Source organism: Ailuropoda melanoleuca, chromosome 1 (genome assembly GCF_002007445.2).
Source record: "Ailuropoda melanoleuca isolate Jingjing chromosome 1, ASM200744v2, whole genome shotgun sequence".
NCBI classification, from domain to species: Eukaryota; Metazoa; Chordata; class Mammalia; order Carnivora; family Ursidae; genus Ailuropoda; species Ailuropoda melanoleuca.
In genome coordinates, this window is record NC_048218.1 from 17,377,370 (window position 1) to 17,390,481 (window position 13,112).

A 13,112-nucleotide genomic window follows, 5' to 3' on the forward strand; every position below is an offset into this window, starting at 1 on the left:
CTTCCACGTCTCACGCCCCCGCATGCAGGAGCCCTGCGCATCCGCGCCTCCGGCCCAGCCCTGCCCCGGGGACGCGCGCTCCGGCCGGCAGAGAGGGAGCTGGTGAGGCGTCGGGATCCTGGGTCCGCGCCGGTTGGGGGCGAGGAGGGGTGAAGGCGATCCTGAGCTCGGACCCTGACTCGGTCCCTGCCTCGCGGGCGGGGGCCGAGGGAGGCGAGAGACTTCCAGATGAGGGGAAGGGGGACGGAGCACGTGGGGGAAAACCGAAAACGCAGCGTCCCTGGGTCCTGTCCTCAGGTCTCGGTCGCTGCCCTTCCTTCTCTGGGGCCCTGGGGAGGAGGAGTCGGGACAGCTCGGAAAGCACCCCCCTTCCCTTTGCCTTTTCCGCCCAGTTTCACCTTCCCTTCTCATCCCCACCACCCCTTCCCTCCCGGACCTCCCGCTCCTTCCCTTTGGCGGCTGCTCGCTGCGGCCGCCTCAGTGCGACCCCAGAGGGGTCGCGCTCCACCTTCCTCAGGCAAACTTTGTACATTTTGCGTCTCCCTTTTGTGTTAAGTTGAGAGAGATGGGACGGGTCGGAGACCCACGGCCACCTCGCACCTTCCCCGAGCCTGGACGGCCCTGGCGTTCGCTCCGCATCTTTAGCTTTTTCCGGAAAGGGAGAAGGTTCCCGGGAACAAAAGCCGCGACACCCCGCCCTCGCCAGCCCGGGGCGCGGTGGCTGAGCCAGCCGCCTTGGTCTGTGCGCCACCGAGGCTCCCTCTCGACTCCCTTCCCGGCGCTGCGCTTCTGTCCCGGAGGGGGCTGGGGCGCTGCTGGGGCCGCTGTGGCGGAGCCTGGGGGCCCCTCTACAGCCATCTCCCACCACCTCCGAGGCTTGCAAATTCTGTGCTGGGCTGAAAAGTCCTTGGGGAGTAATATGCGGACAGTGGGGTGTGCGTCTGGTAAGGGCAGTGGCGGGTGGTGGGGAGGCACGAGCTCTCCCCTCTTGTGGATCAAAGGAGGCGTTTGTCTGACTAAGGCGCGGTCTCTTCCCTGGCAGCGCGGGGCCGTCTGGTTTAGCCCCCCTGGGGTTGCGAGCTGCTGGGAGGGTCCTCAGGGTCTTCTTTTTTAGGGTGCAGATAAAAGGATTGAATTGAGTGAAGATTAAGACGGAGAAGATGGCGCCTCTGCAGTGCAGCAAAAGAAAAGCGGTGTGGAGGCTGCAGCCTGGTGAAATCCACCCACCGCTAGGTGTAGAGCAAGTCTTTCCCATTCATCCAACTCTCGAACATTCAGCTAACGCCTGTGCAAAACGACAATTTTTTTTTTTTTTTTTAACGAAAGATGCTAAGAAGTTGTTTGCGTGACACTTGGGGCAGAAGAGCTTGTATTTCGCATCGTTTGGGTTCCCAGTTGGTATCTTCCTATTTGCGATCTCTCCCAATTTTTCCATTTTTTCCCCCTTCGTTTCTAAAAAAGCGATTCCCAGACCACTGTTTTTCCGTAATTACACTGAGGCTCTGCAGATTATCACACCACAACAGTTTTTTAGTCCCTAATTTACAAGGTCATTGAACTTTTTTCCCTTCTTTTACCTGTAAGTGGTTCAGAAATCACCCTAGAACTAGTTAAGACAAATTGATTCAAGAGGCAAAGCATTTAGTTTTCCATATTTTTAAAAAATGCATTTAAGTAAGGGGATTCTTTTTTCCTCCAATTACTCACATTTATTCCTACAGGTATTCATTATTTTCCTGATTGTCTTCCTACACACTAACCCCCCACACAAATTAAGTAATTAAAAACATACCATAAACTTTATATTTGAAGTTTTTGGCAAAATGTAAATATTTAACTTTTTTGATCACTGTTTTTTTTCTGTATAAGAGGCAGCATGTAGGCAAATATGGTTCAGATTTATTTTTTGGCCTGTGTGCATTTCTTTGCTCCTTCTGCCATTCTTTTGGACATTTTTACATGTTACTGACACTTCCTTCAGAGAGTGGAGGTGAAAGGCACATTAGTCCATTCTGCAAAGCATTGGTGGAAGGGTAGGCAATTCACTCTAATGAGGTTTGAGGGGGATTAATTCAGCTATATCTGTGTCCATTGAAATATATAATTATGAGTTGAGTGTCTTTTGTAGGGCTTAGAAAATAGCTGTACTGCAGGTGGCTCTAAAAAAAGAAACGAATAAGGGCAAGATAATGGGGCCTCCACTTTTGTTGTTATGACCTGAGTTGATGAGTTTGGTGTATTGATAGAATATGAAATTAAAGGCCTCTTACATTTATTTATTTAAACTTCTTTAAATTTTAGTTTACTGTATTGAGGGGTTTAACCTAAACAGGGGGGTTTAACCTAGAAACAGTGATTTGCTTTGATGATGGGCCTAATTCACTGATTATAGATACCTACTCACACTGACTAGTACTGCCCAAAAAGTAGGCATTTGGACACAGAATCCCGAAGCTCAGATTTGATTGTGATCTATAAGGAGTCACTGTTTCTCGCTAATCAATGGGAAGTCATGACGACCAGCAGGGCACAAAAGCTTCTCTCTTGTCACCCTAACCAGCAGAGGCGCCTGATGGCACTTGGGAGGCTACTAGCACTGCGGAAAAGTATTCCAGCTAGAATAATGACTCCTGGTTCTGACTGGGGAAGGCAAAAGGAACACGCAACTAAATAGATTCCAAGATTAAGTTGGGAATGACTGATTGAAAACAATACAAAAGGAATAATGTGGTCCACTGAATAATGGTTTGAAGGAAAACAGAGAGGTTATCCTGTAGATAAGGCCTTCTCCTTGTTGCTGGAGGCTCCTTATTTTTATGTGACTGTTTATGGCATACTAGAGACTTCTATATAGATATTTGGATGAAGATGAAGGTTGTCAGTCATTCCAGAAATAAGCATAGCTATTATATGCCTTTCATGTGGCCACTAAATTGTCACAGAAGTGCAATAAAATTCAGTAGAAATGTACACTCCGTTCCTGCAAATTTGATCTGGGTGGGGTCATATATTGCCTTAAGAGACTTACAAAACATCTCTAATGTATTACTTCTTTAATCTCTGTTTCATTATGTCAATTAAATACGCAAAAATAAATCTTATGAACGTACTTTAAAGGTAAAGCTCTGAGTTGGAAGGTTTAATTTAACTGCATTCCCCTGCTCACAGGAAGTTTGCAGACTAAATAGGAAATAGAAAGTGTTAAATACCAAGAGGAAAGTATAGATTAAGTGGTTTACTGAGTAAAAGCCGTACAGTGTAAACATCTGTGTTTAAGGAATAAAGGAACAATGAGATGAGATAATCCTAGAGAATTTCCTGGTAGTTCATTTCCAGCCAGGGTTGTAACCCAGGTCTGGGGAAGGGAGTGTAAGTCTTTGCATTTATAGTATTTACAGGCCTCTCCCAACCTTTCCCCTCCCAGACGCACACACACACGTGTGCCTGAGGGCATGGATGGAGCAAATGTGGGGTTTGATTTTCTTTTTCTATTTTTTTTATAGGAATGTCTACTTTATTTTTTTTTAAAGATTTTATTTATTTATTCGACAGAGATAGAGACAGCCAGCGAGAGAGGGAACACAAGCAGGGGGAGTGGGAGAGGAAGAAGCAGGCTCATGGCAGAGGAGCCTAATGTGGGGCTCGATCCCATAACGCCAGGATCACGCCCTGAGCCGAATGCAGAGGCTTAACCGCTGTGCCACCCAGGCGCCCCTGGGGTTTGATTTTCTTAAACTCTCCATCTATACCCTTGCGACAGTTGTATTAATTCTCTTTTTGGGCCAAACCATGTCCACAGCTCTGAAAATACTGTGAACAACATGGTCTTTTCGTTCATGAAGCTTCTAGTCTAGCAGGGAAGACAGACAAGAAACAAATCATTTTAAGTATATGTTCATGAGCTGTGACAGATGGAGAGGAGTTGGGGGAAGGGGCTGAAAGCACGATCTAAGGGCTCTGCTACTGTGTCTTCAGTAGGAGCTTGACTGAGGGAGTGAGGACATGACAAAAAAAGTGATTCACTGGGCCATTGAGAGGTGGGTGGGAAAATAAAATGTTATGTTTGTGTTTTGTTTTTTGCTGGTAGTTTCTAAGTCTCCATGTTCTACTTTATCGTGAAATGGTTTCCTTCTCATAATGGGCTCCCAGATGCAAATGTATGGAGTGGGGACTGATGCTGAATACCACCTCCTGCAGATCCTTGGAAATGCTGTCACCCTGTGACTCAGAGCCAGTATACAGAGACACCATCCTGAGGAGGGGCTGGAGGGAGCTGGAGGGGTGGCGGGCAGAGGAAGTTCAGGTGCAGGAATAAGCACGCCCCCTGACTGAGTAGCAAGGTTAGTCAAAATGTTTATTTCTTAATATGTTGTTGTTGTGAATAAAAAAAAATAAAACCAGCAGTACCTAAACCCTCAAACTGAATTTGCAAATGAAAACCGTAGTGAAGGGGGAAATGTTATGTAGCTATTTTCTTCAGGGTAATACGGATAGCTTAAGAAATAACCATTTCTGTGAGGGCACTAGTATTTTTCTTTGAAAAAAACATTTTGTGTTTTTTCCTCTTCAGAGTAATCCTGATAAAAAAACGTTTGTTAAATTTCAAACGTTTAATGACTGTAATATATTTTGACCATGTGAAGTGGGTTCAAGGCATTGCTGGTACATTTTTAGAAGGAGAGAAGTCCACCAAAAATTGGGGTTGAGTGACTGCTCTAGAAATAAGGTACAGTACTAATCCTGATTGTGTTAGTATTGGTACTGTGGAAATCTTAACGATAGTATAGTTGGTTGACACACAGTTTGTATGTTATATGAATTTTATATTGTATTCTTACAAGAAAGGAAGCTAGAGAAAAGAAGATGTTATGAGGCAAATCGTAAGGAAGAGAAAGTACATTTACAGGACTGTACTGTATTTAACAGAAAAAGTCTGGTAAGTGGACCCACACAGTTCAAACCCTCGTTCAAGGGTCAACTGTAATTCACTTAAAAAAAAAAAAAAAAAAGGCCTTGGGCATGTTCACCAATTAATCGTTCTATGAAAATGTGACGCTTGTTAGATTAGTTAGCCGACTGGTGAAAGTGTGGTGGAGACGGAGGACTCGGGTTCACATGTATGAAATTATAGCTACAGTAAGGAGCTTAGATTCAGGTTGGCTACATTTTTGAAGAAACCTGTAGTACAGATTTAACTTGAACTTTGCTAGGATTATAGTATTTTATGAAAGAAGGTAGTGCTTGAAATGGAGAAGATGAGAGGTTTTTAAAAGCCCAGCTCTATGGGAAGTAGTGGAATTGTTCCCACGCTTATAATATTAAAATGCTTGGAACAGTATATGACTTAATGTATATAATATGATGCCACCTTAAAGGTAGTGTGTGTTAGTTATTACCGTATGTGATGATGATGATGTAAATGGATATATTTAAGTCACACATGGTTGAAAGGTGAAAAGAAAAAAAGAAAAAACACCCATATGATGTTTACTTATTGACTACTGCACTTAACTGACCAGCTAAGATTATTGCAGGAAATTGGCAGTTCTCTAAAAAACAAATGAATTTGATTTAAATTTAAAAATGACATATTACAGATAAAATTTTTAGACTATATGTTTTAAAATTTCATTCACTAAATATATATATATTTTATTTTTCAGTTGGCTTTTTTGTAAAACATTAAGATAATTTGGGTTCACTGAAAAATTTGAACAGTATGGAAATGTGTGAAAAGCATAAGCAGTTTTTACACTAACGCAAAGACCTGTTTTGAATGTATGCATATGGGCAGTTTGCCACATTTGTCTGATATTGAGCAAGTTTGTATACTGGCTTGATTATTAACTGTGTTATTAGTTGACTGTCAGCTATGTGCAAGGACCTATGAACAGGCTTGGCTTAGTTTTTAGCAAAATTTCTTCTAAAAAATTAGTAAACCAGTTTTGCCTATTAAGGCCAAAATGGAAGATTTCAAATGCCAGCAAAAGAATTTTGGTCTTAAAATGGAAGTGTGAAGTGATCGTCACCAGAGTACAAGGAAACCAAAAAGCAGACTGCTTGAGAATGCAACATTTCTATAAGAAATGGTTTTTAAAATCAAACGAATTATGTTACCAGGGAGATGATGGCCATCACATCTTTAAAACTTTATAGTGATCTGCTTAATTAAAAGCATACTCTGAAAAATCAGCATAGTTTGTTTATTATAAAATAAGAGATTTTCAATCACCATTTCAGAATTAGGGTAAGGATATTTGAGAGTACACAAAATTGGTGTTTCTGGAGTTGAGGAATGATTAACGTGAAAGGATCTATAAGCAAAGTCTGAAGGAGTCTTTTTAAAAGCCCAATTCCACTACTTTCCATAGCACCAACTTTGTTTTTTTTTTAATGATTTTTTATTATATTATGTTAGTCACCATACAGTACATCCCCAGCTTCCGATGCAAAGCTCGATGATTCATTAGTCGTAGCACCAACTTTGTATTTATCTTTGTCCTACTCAATCAAAAAAAGTGGGTTCAAGTAGGAGAATGTAATTATGTAGCCATGTTTGGAATAAACATCCTGCTCAGAGTAGATCCAGTGAGGGGTGAATTGAGATGGTACCATAATCCTATGTATAGGGTCAATGAGCAGGGACAAGGCATAAGCAAGATAATCGTTTCAGAAAAGGGAAAAGAACAATAAGCATGTTTTATAGATGAACAAATGCTAGAATTCTTAAGGTCTTATTACTGATGGATCCCCAAACAGTGTTTGTATCTTCGAATTTCCAGATGTTCTTTCTCTTTACTTTTTCTTTCTGGGTTCAGATGATTTTTTTTTTAATTTTTATTTTTTTAATGTTTTTTTTATTATGGTTCAGATGATTTTTAGCTGAGAAATTTGAGCAAGAAAAGTTACTCTTTTGGCTGGAGGGGGATTAATTATGTTGATATGAAATTGTTCTTGGCCTAATTCTCTTTCTTAGAGAATCTAACATTGTGTCCCGTGCTTTCAGTTTGCTTCCATAAAAGCCCACATCATGTCTTCCTTGAAGAATGGTAGGAAGTCATCTGAGATGATAAGGACTGATAAATTACTTTTTAGCCTTAAAGACTCCTTAACAAGAATAAGCAATCTGGTGTGTCAAGAACAGTCATCTGTGTTACGTGAAGAAATGCATCATTACTCTTGTGTGTTTGTTAAATTTCAAACGTTTAATGACTGTAATATATTTTGACCATGTGAAGAAACTTTGCAGGAAGAAACATGAGAGATTTAATCCCACCCTTGTGGTATATTTGTGTTCCTTAGATCTGACCCCTCACCCCCAGTGACCACAAACTCATTTGTTCAATGTTTCCTTATCTTCATGTGCTTAATTACTACAAAATTAATGAGGCAACATAATTTTTAGTTTTATTCAAAAATAAAATAGTATTGTCTATTAAGGCTTGATTAGTCCAAAAAGGAACTTTTTTTTTTTTTTTTAAAGATTTTATTTACTTATTCAACAGAGAGAGAGACAGCCAGCGAGAGAGGGAACACAAGCAGGGGGAGTGGGAGAGGAAGAAGCAGGCTCATAGCAGAAGAGCCTGATGTGGGGCTCGATTCCATAACGCCGGGATCATGCCCTGAGCCGAAGGCAGACGCTCAACCGCTGTGCCACCGAGGCGCCCCCAAAAAGGAACTTTTTATATCTGCCCTTACCATTGGATGAATTTTCATAAGCATAATTATTGTTTTTATACATAACACTACTCTGTTATTTTATAACAGAATTTATAGGCACACATGATAAAGATAAATAATGTGCTGTCTAAGCCATATTTGTTAATTTTTTTTCTTTCAAAAAAGAGGTATCCTCATTTACTTTGAAGGTTGAACATGTTTGGTTTTTTTTTTTTTTAATTTTTACTTTTTGAGAGAGAAGGCGTGAGAAAGAGAGAGTGAGCATGCAAGCAGGGAGGGACAAAGGGAGAGGGAGAGACAATCCTAAGCAGGTTCCAACCCCAGCACAGAGCCCAGTGCGGCTCGATCTCAGGACCGTGAGATCATGACCTGAGCAGAAATCCAGAGTTGGACGCCTAACCCACTGAGCAACCCAGGTGCCCTGAATGTTGAACCTTTAAAACTGACACGAATTTTTTGAAACCATAGCAAACTCTTCAGACACTGACATTAAAATCTATCATGAAAATTGAGATCAAATCTTTCCCATACTGATGCTCTTAATTGCTTATTATGGTTTGTTTAAACAAATACAGTTTTGTCAGCACAGCATATTAGTTTGAAAATATAAGTGATGAGTTCTTAAGAAACTCCCATAGAAAACTTGCAAATATGCAGACTGATCATTCTAAGAATAATTTATTTGAAGATACTTATGTATTAAATTTACTCACAACTTAAAGTTTTTATAGAAAAGTTAATAGCTTTTTTACATACACAGAGAGACAGATTTTTAAGGGCACAACCAGCAAAGGAAAATGCACTTTTTCATTTAACAAATATTTCGGAGTCTCCTGCCCTTAAGGGAGTTTACAGTGTAGTGAGGGGTAGACAGAATAAATAGCACGCAGTAGGGGACTAGGAAAAAGTAAGTTGGGTAAGGGGTATCGGGAAATGCTATGTGGAAGTGTGTTGTGGGATAATCTTTTATGGGATATCAGGAAAGGTCTCTGATTTCGTCACTATACAAATATAAACTTAGATATTTGGGAGAGAGAATTATGTATTTACCATGATGTAGAAGAGAAACTGGGGACAGAAGGACCTACTTTAGAGTGTTTAAATAATTAAAAAACAATAATGGTCGGGTAGAAAAATTAATATTGATTCTGATCACAGTTTACTATACCTGTTACCTTTTCTTTAAGCCTATTTTTTTTTAAAAAAGATTTAATTATTTGTCAGAGAGAGAGACAGCACAAGCAGGGGGAGCAGCAGGCAGAGAGAGAAGCAGGCTCCCCACCGAGTAGGGAACCGGATGCTGCTGGGCTATATCCCAGGACCCCGGGATCATGACCTGAGCCTAAGGCAGATGCTCGACCAACTGAGCCACCCAGGCGGCCCTACTATACTGTTTCATCACTGCTACTGCATTTAGTATTTACTAAATATTTGATAAATATTTTCAGTGAGTACCCTTGAAATTTTATATTGTGGTGATAAAGAATGGGTGTTTGATTCTTGACATTTGCATTAACTTGTGTCTAAAAAATTGTGAATGACCCTTCACTACAAGTGTCAAGAGAAAATTAAAGCCTTTTAAATAAGACTTCTTTTTTCAGCCTTTTCTGAAGCATTTTGTTGTGAAAAGGTTTCATAAATGCTGTCAGTAACTTAATGTTCATTCACATTACTTCAGAAATTCAGTTGGCCTAGCAAAAAGTGTCTCATTCTTGAAATGTTCCGTCAATCCTGGGATTCATTGGGACAGTTTCAACTGAGGGTGGCAAGAAATGATTTTGTTTGAATAAGATTTGTGTATTGAAATTAAACTGAGTTGCCATCAAAATGAAAATTTCATTATCATTGTCTTTTCTCAGTTTGCTGCTTTTCTACTTTTTTACAGCTAGTATTGACTTTTTACTTTAGTGTGAGCCAGGATCAGAATTGGTCCTTTAAGACAAAAATTGACTTCTGTTACTTCTTTTTTTTTTTTTTTTTAAGATTTTATTTATTTATTCGACAGACATAGAGACAGCCAGCGAGAGAAGGAACACAAGCAGGGGGAGTGGGAGAGGAAGAAGCAGGCTCATAGCGGAGGAGCCCGATGTGGGTCGATCCCACAACGCCGGGATCACGCCCTGAGCCGAAGGCAGACGCTTAACTGCTGTGCCACCCAGGCGCCCCTGTTACTTCTATTCTCTAAAAGAATTGTACTATTCAAGTTCACGGGCTTGAAGCCAATGCCACTATATGCTATTAACTTGACAGGCATTGAAAATCTAATTGAGGTCATTATGATTAGCCTTGTATCTTGCTAGTGTTTTTCCTCAGGCTTATTTTTAATGTTATATGTCAAGTGTTAAATCCTCTTACACCCCAAAATCCAGAAAATTTAAATCCAATAATAGTAAACTGTATTTTAAAATCCTCCAAGTTTTGTGTGGGGGAACGTTCCTGGCTAACTGATGGGACATGGGAATGCAAAGGCAGCTTATATATTGCTGTTAGTTTGAGGAATGGGAAGGGCTCCCCTTGGCAAGAGCACATATGTGACAGAATTGCAGTTTTGAAGTTACTGCATACTTGCTCAGTGAAGTAGGAGGGAGTCCTCGGAGGGTAGCCACGTGACTGGAAGGCCGAAACAGTAGGAACGAGGCTGCTGGATAGAGATGTCCTTATGACAGTGCAAGTCCTGGGAACTAGGAACTGAGTAATTTATCAGCATGGCCGTTCCAGATAGCCAGGATAAAGATAAGGAAGATGGGGGGGGGACAGGGAGGACACACTTCACTGAGCAAGATAGGAAATGCTTTGTTTCCAGGCAATTCCTTTCCTTGTCTGTATTTGCAATTTGAATATTTCATATCACTCAGTGAGCTGGACTCAAAAGTTAAATTTTTATCATGGTGAATTTTATTGTGAAATTTTTGTCACGTAAGGGCACTGGTGGGAAGTATTCAGTTTTTTGGGAGTATTTCTTATGTGTATGTGTTTTTAGTTGTACTTACTGATTCATAAATACCCGATGAGGAGATTAGAAAGACGTTTTAGCATAATTTTCCCCGCTGGTGGAAAAAAAAATACATTGGTTAAAATATTATTGTATGGGTTTATTACCTTTGTTAAATTATTAATGCTTTTTAAAAATTCTGACACATAGCCTCATTGCTTACTTGCTCATTCATCTCAGAAGTAGAGCACTGAACACAAACCCAAGCCTGTTGATCGATTCTTGTAGCAGATGAGGAGGTTTGTTTAATGCAGGATGTTTAATTGGATATTTGAATTATGTGTCCATGTGTTTTGTCTCTATTCCAAATTTTCTCAGGGCGTTTGTGATTGACTTCTGTGATATTGACACCGATTTGGAGTTATTTTTTTTTAATTATTATTATTAATTTATTGTTGAACTGCATTTTTCTCTCCTTTTCTCTTGAAATTTTGAAAACATCATTCATTTTATGGGCATATACTAGATGCCTTCTGTGTTTCAGTGGTGACAGGAGCACTATAATCTTTGTGGGGCTGTGAGTAAACAAGTAACTCAGATTGTGCCTTGAAGGATTTTGCAGCCTGATAGGGGAAGAAAGAGATGCAGACAGAATTAGGCCCAGTGTACAAATGTACAAAGTCTTCATAGCAGAAACAGGCAGTATTTAAACTGGTTTTCAAGGTTGAGTGGGGGATGACTCTGGGCCATGGTAGGGATTTCCAGACAGGAGTAGTGAAGGTGTAGAGGTTCAAAAGAGGAAGCCATAGGAATGTGGGTGGGAGAGAAGGTGTGGAAATGGTAGATTAGCAGCTTTAGATGTTCTGATGAGTTTGAACTTCATTTTCTTAGCTATGGTAGTATTTTTAGATGTTCCTAAAATGGGGGTAGCCACTAACAACTATGGTTTGAACGTTACGTTTAGGAGCCTTTGCTGAAGTCCTTGTCAATGTCTGCTTAATCCCATTAGCCAGATGGTAGCACCTCCCTGCAAGGGAGGCTGGTACATGTAGTGTATTAGCTGGAATATTGCCACCAGAAATACATTCTAGATTCTTCTCTTACAGAATAAGGAGAGGATAGGATATTGAGTGACGAGCAGCTGGCATTCTGGAATGTGCAGTACAACAGGATATAGAGGGAAATGGGTAGATTCATAAACATTCTGAATCAAACCAAAGGAAAGATTCTCTGTGAGCAATTAGAGTAGGTTTTTGGGACTTGCCCACTTCTTATCTGTTGGCTAACCACACAGGAAGCACATCTTTAAGAATGGAGGAGGAGATGGGGAATGCTTTTTTATTTTTATGGCAAGAACACCCAAGAGCTGAGACTTCACTCTGGCTATTTGTACCCAAGATGGTTTAGACTTGTGTTCCTGGGAAACCCTTCCAATCAGGGTGATGGAAAAACAGAATTCCAGTGGCTCTTTGGAACGTCATGGCAGGGTCAATTTACTCTCCCTGTTGGTAAACTGTCTTTCATTTCATCTAGAGACTTTCCTAAAGTAACCTTGTTGTGCTTGTTCTTTGAATGGAATAGCGGATAAAACAAGCTTTGAGGTTTTTAGGAAAGAGCATGATGCTGAGAACCTCTTTTGAGCTAGATTTGCCTACCATGTTCAGCTTTTTTTCACTGCTACACAGCCTTTCAAATATGTTCATGCACACCTGTGTTATGAAAATAGAATGGAACAATCTTCTGAAGAGAGAAAACTAAACCGTAATATATGTACATGAGTAAAAATGGGACTGCCATTTAAAAATTCGTCTTAATTCCTTATCTGTTTTTTTTATTCAGTGACTCTAAAAGTGGCCAAATGAAGATACTTTTCAGAAAGTATATAATGAAATAAAGATGTGGGAAAACCCTAGAATCCTGAGCAGACTAGATATAATCATTCACATTAGGGAGTGTTTGAGGTTTTATGGTAGATATTTAACAGCACCCAAAGGTGTATTTAATATATGTCCTAAGAGTTTTATATATGGTAGGTACATGGCTCTATCTTGAAATGTCTAAAATATCAAGGTTCCTCTACAACTACTCTTGGTTTTATTTTCCACGTTCTTTCTTTTTGAACCCTTGATTGTCTTTAAGAGTAATCAAAAACATTGTTCAAGTTTGGTCATCTTAAATCTGGGCATTGATTTTCTTTTTGATTTTATTTTGAAGTATCTGTCAAGGAAATATTTTATCTTCTCAGTTCTAGAGACTGTATTCAGGAAAACAGACGATAATTTGTAAGTGTCCAGAATAGTCGTTGATTGATAATGAGAATCAGAAAGAGTAGCCTTTGTGTGTTTGAATGTGTATTTCTCTGATGGTACCCTGGCCATATTTTGAAACTGATGCTTTTTCTTTCCCCCTAAAAAAAGAGTAGGTGGTAATTAAAGAAGTTTTAAAGTTTTTTGAAATTATGATATGGTAGGTAGAAATTAAAAGTATAAGAAAATCATAA

General features: G+C 40.0%; 1 protein-coding gene across 6 annotated transcripts in view; it reads left to right on the forward strand.

The window, feature by feature from the left end:
* APP (amyloid beta precursor protein) overlaps positions 1–13,112 on the forward strand; it is a 258,939-nt gene that overhangs the window by 421 nt on the left and 245,406 nt on the right. The window lies entirely within an intron of this gene.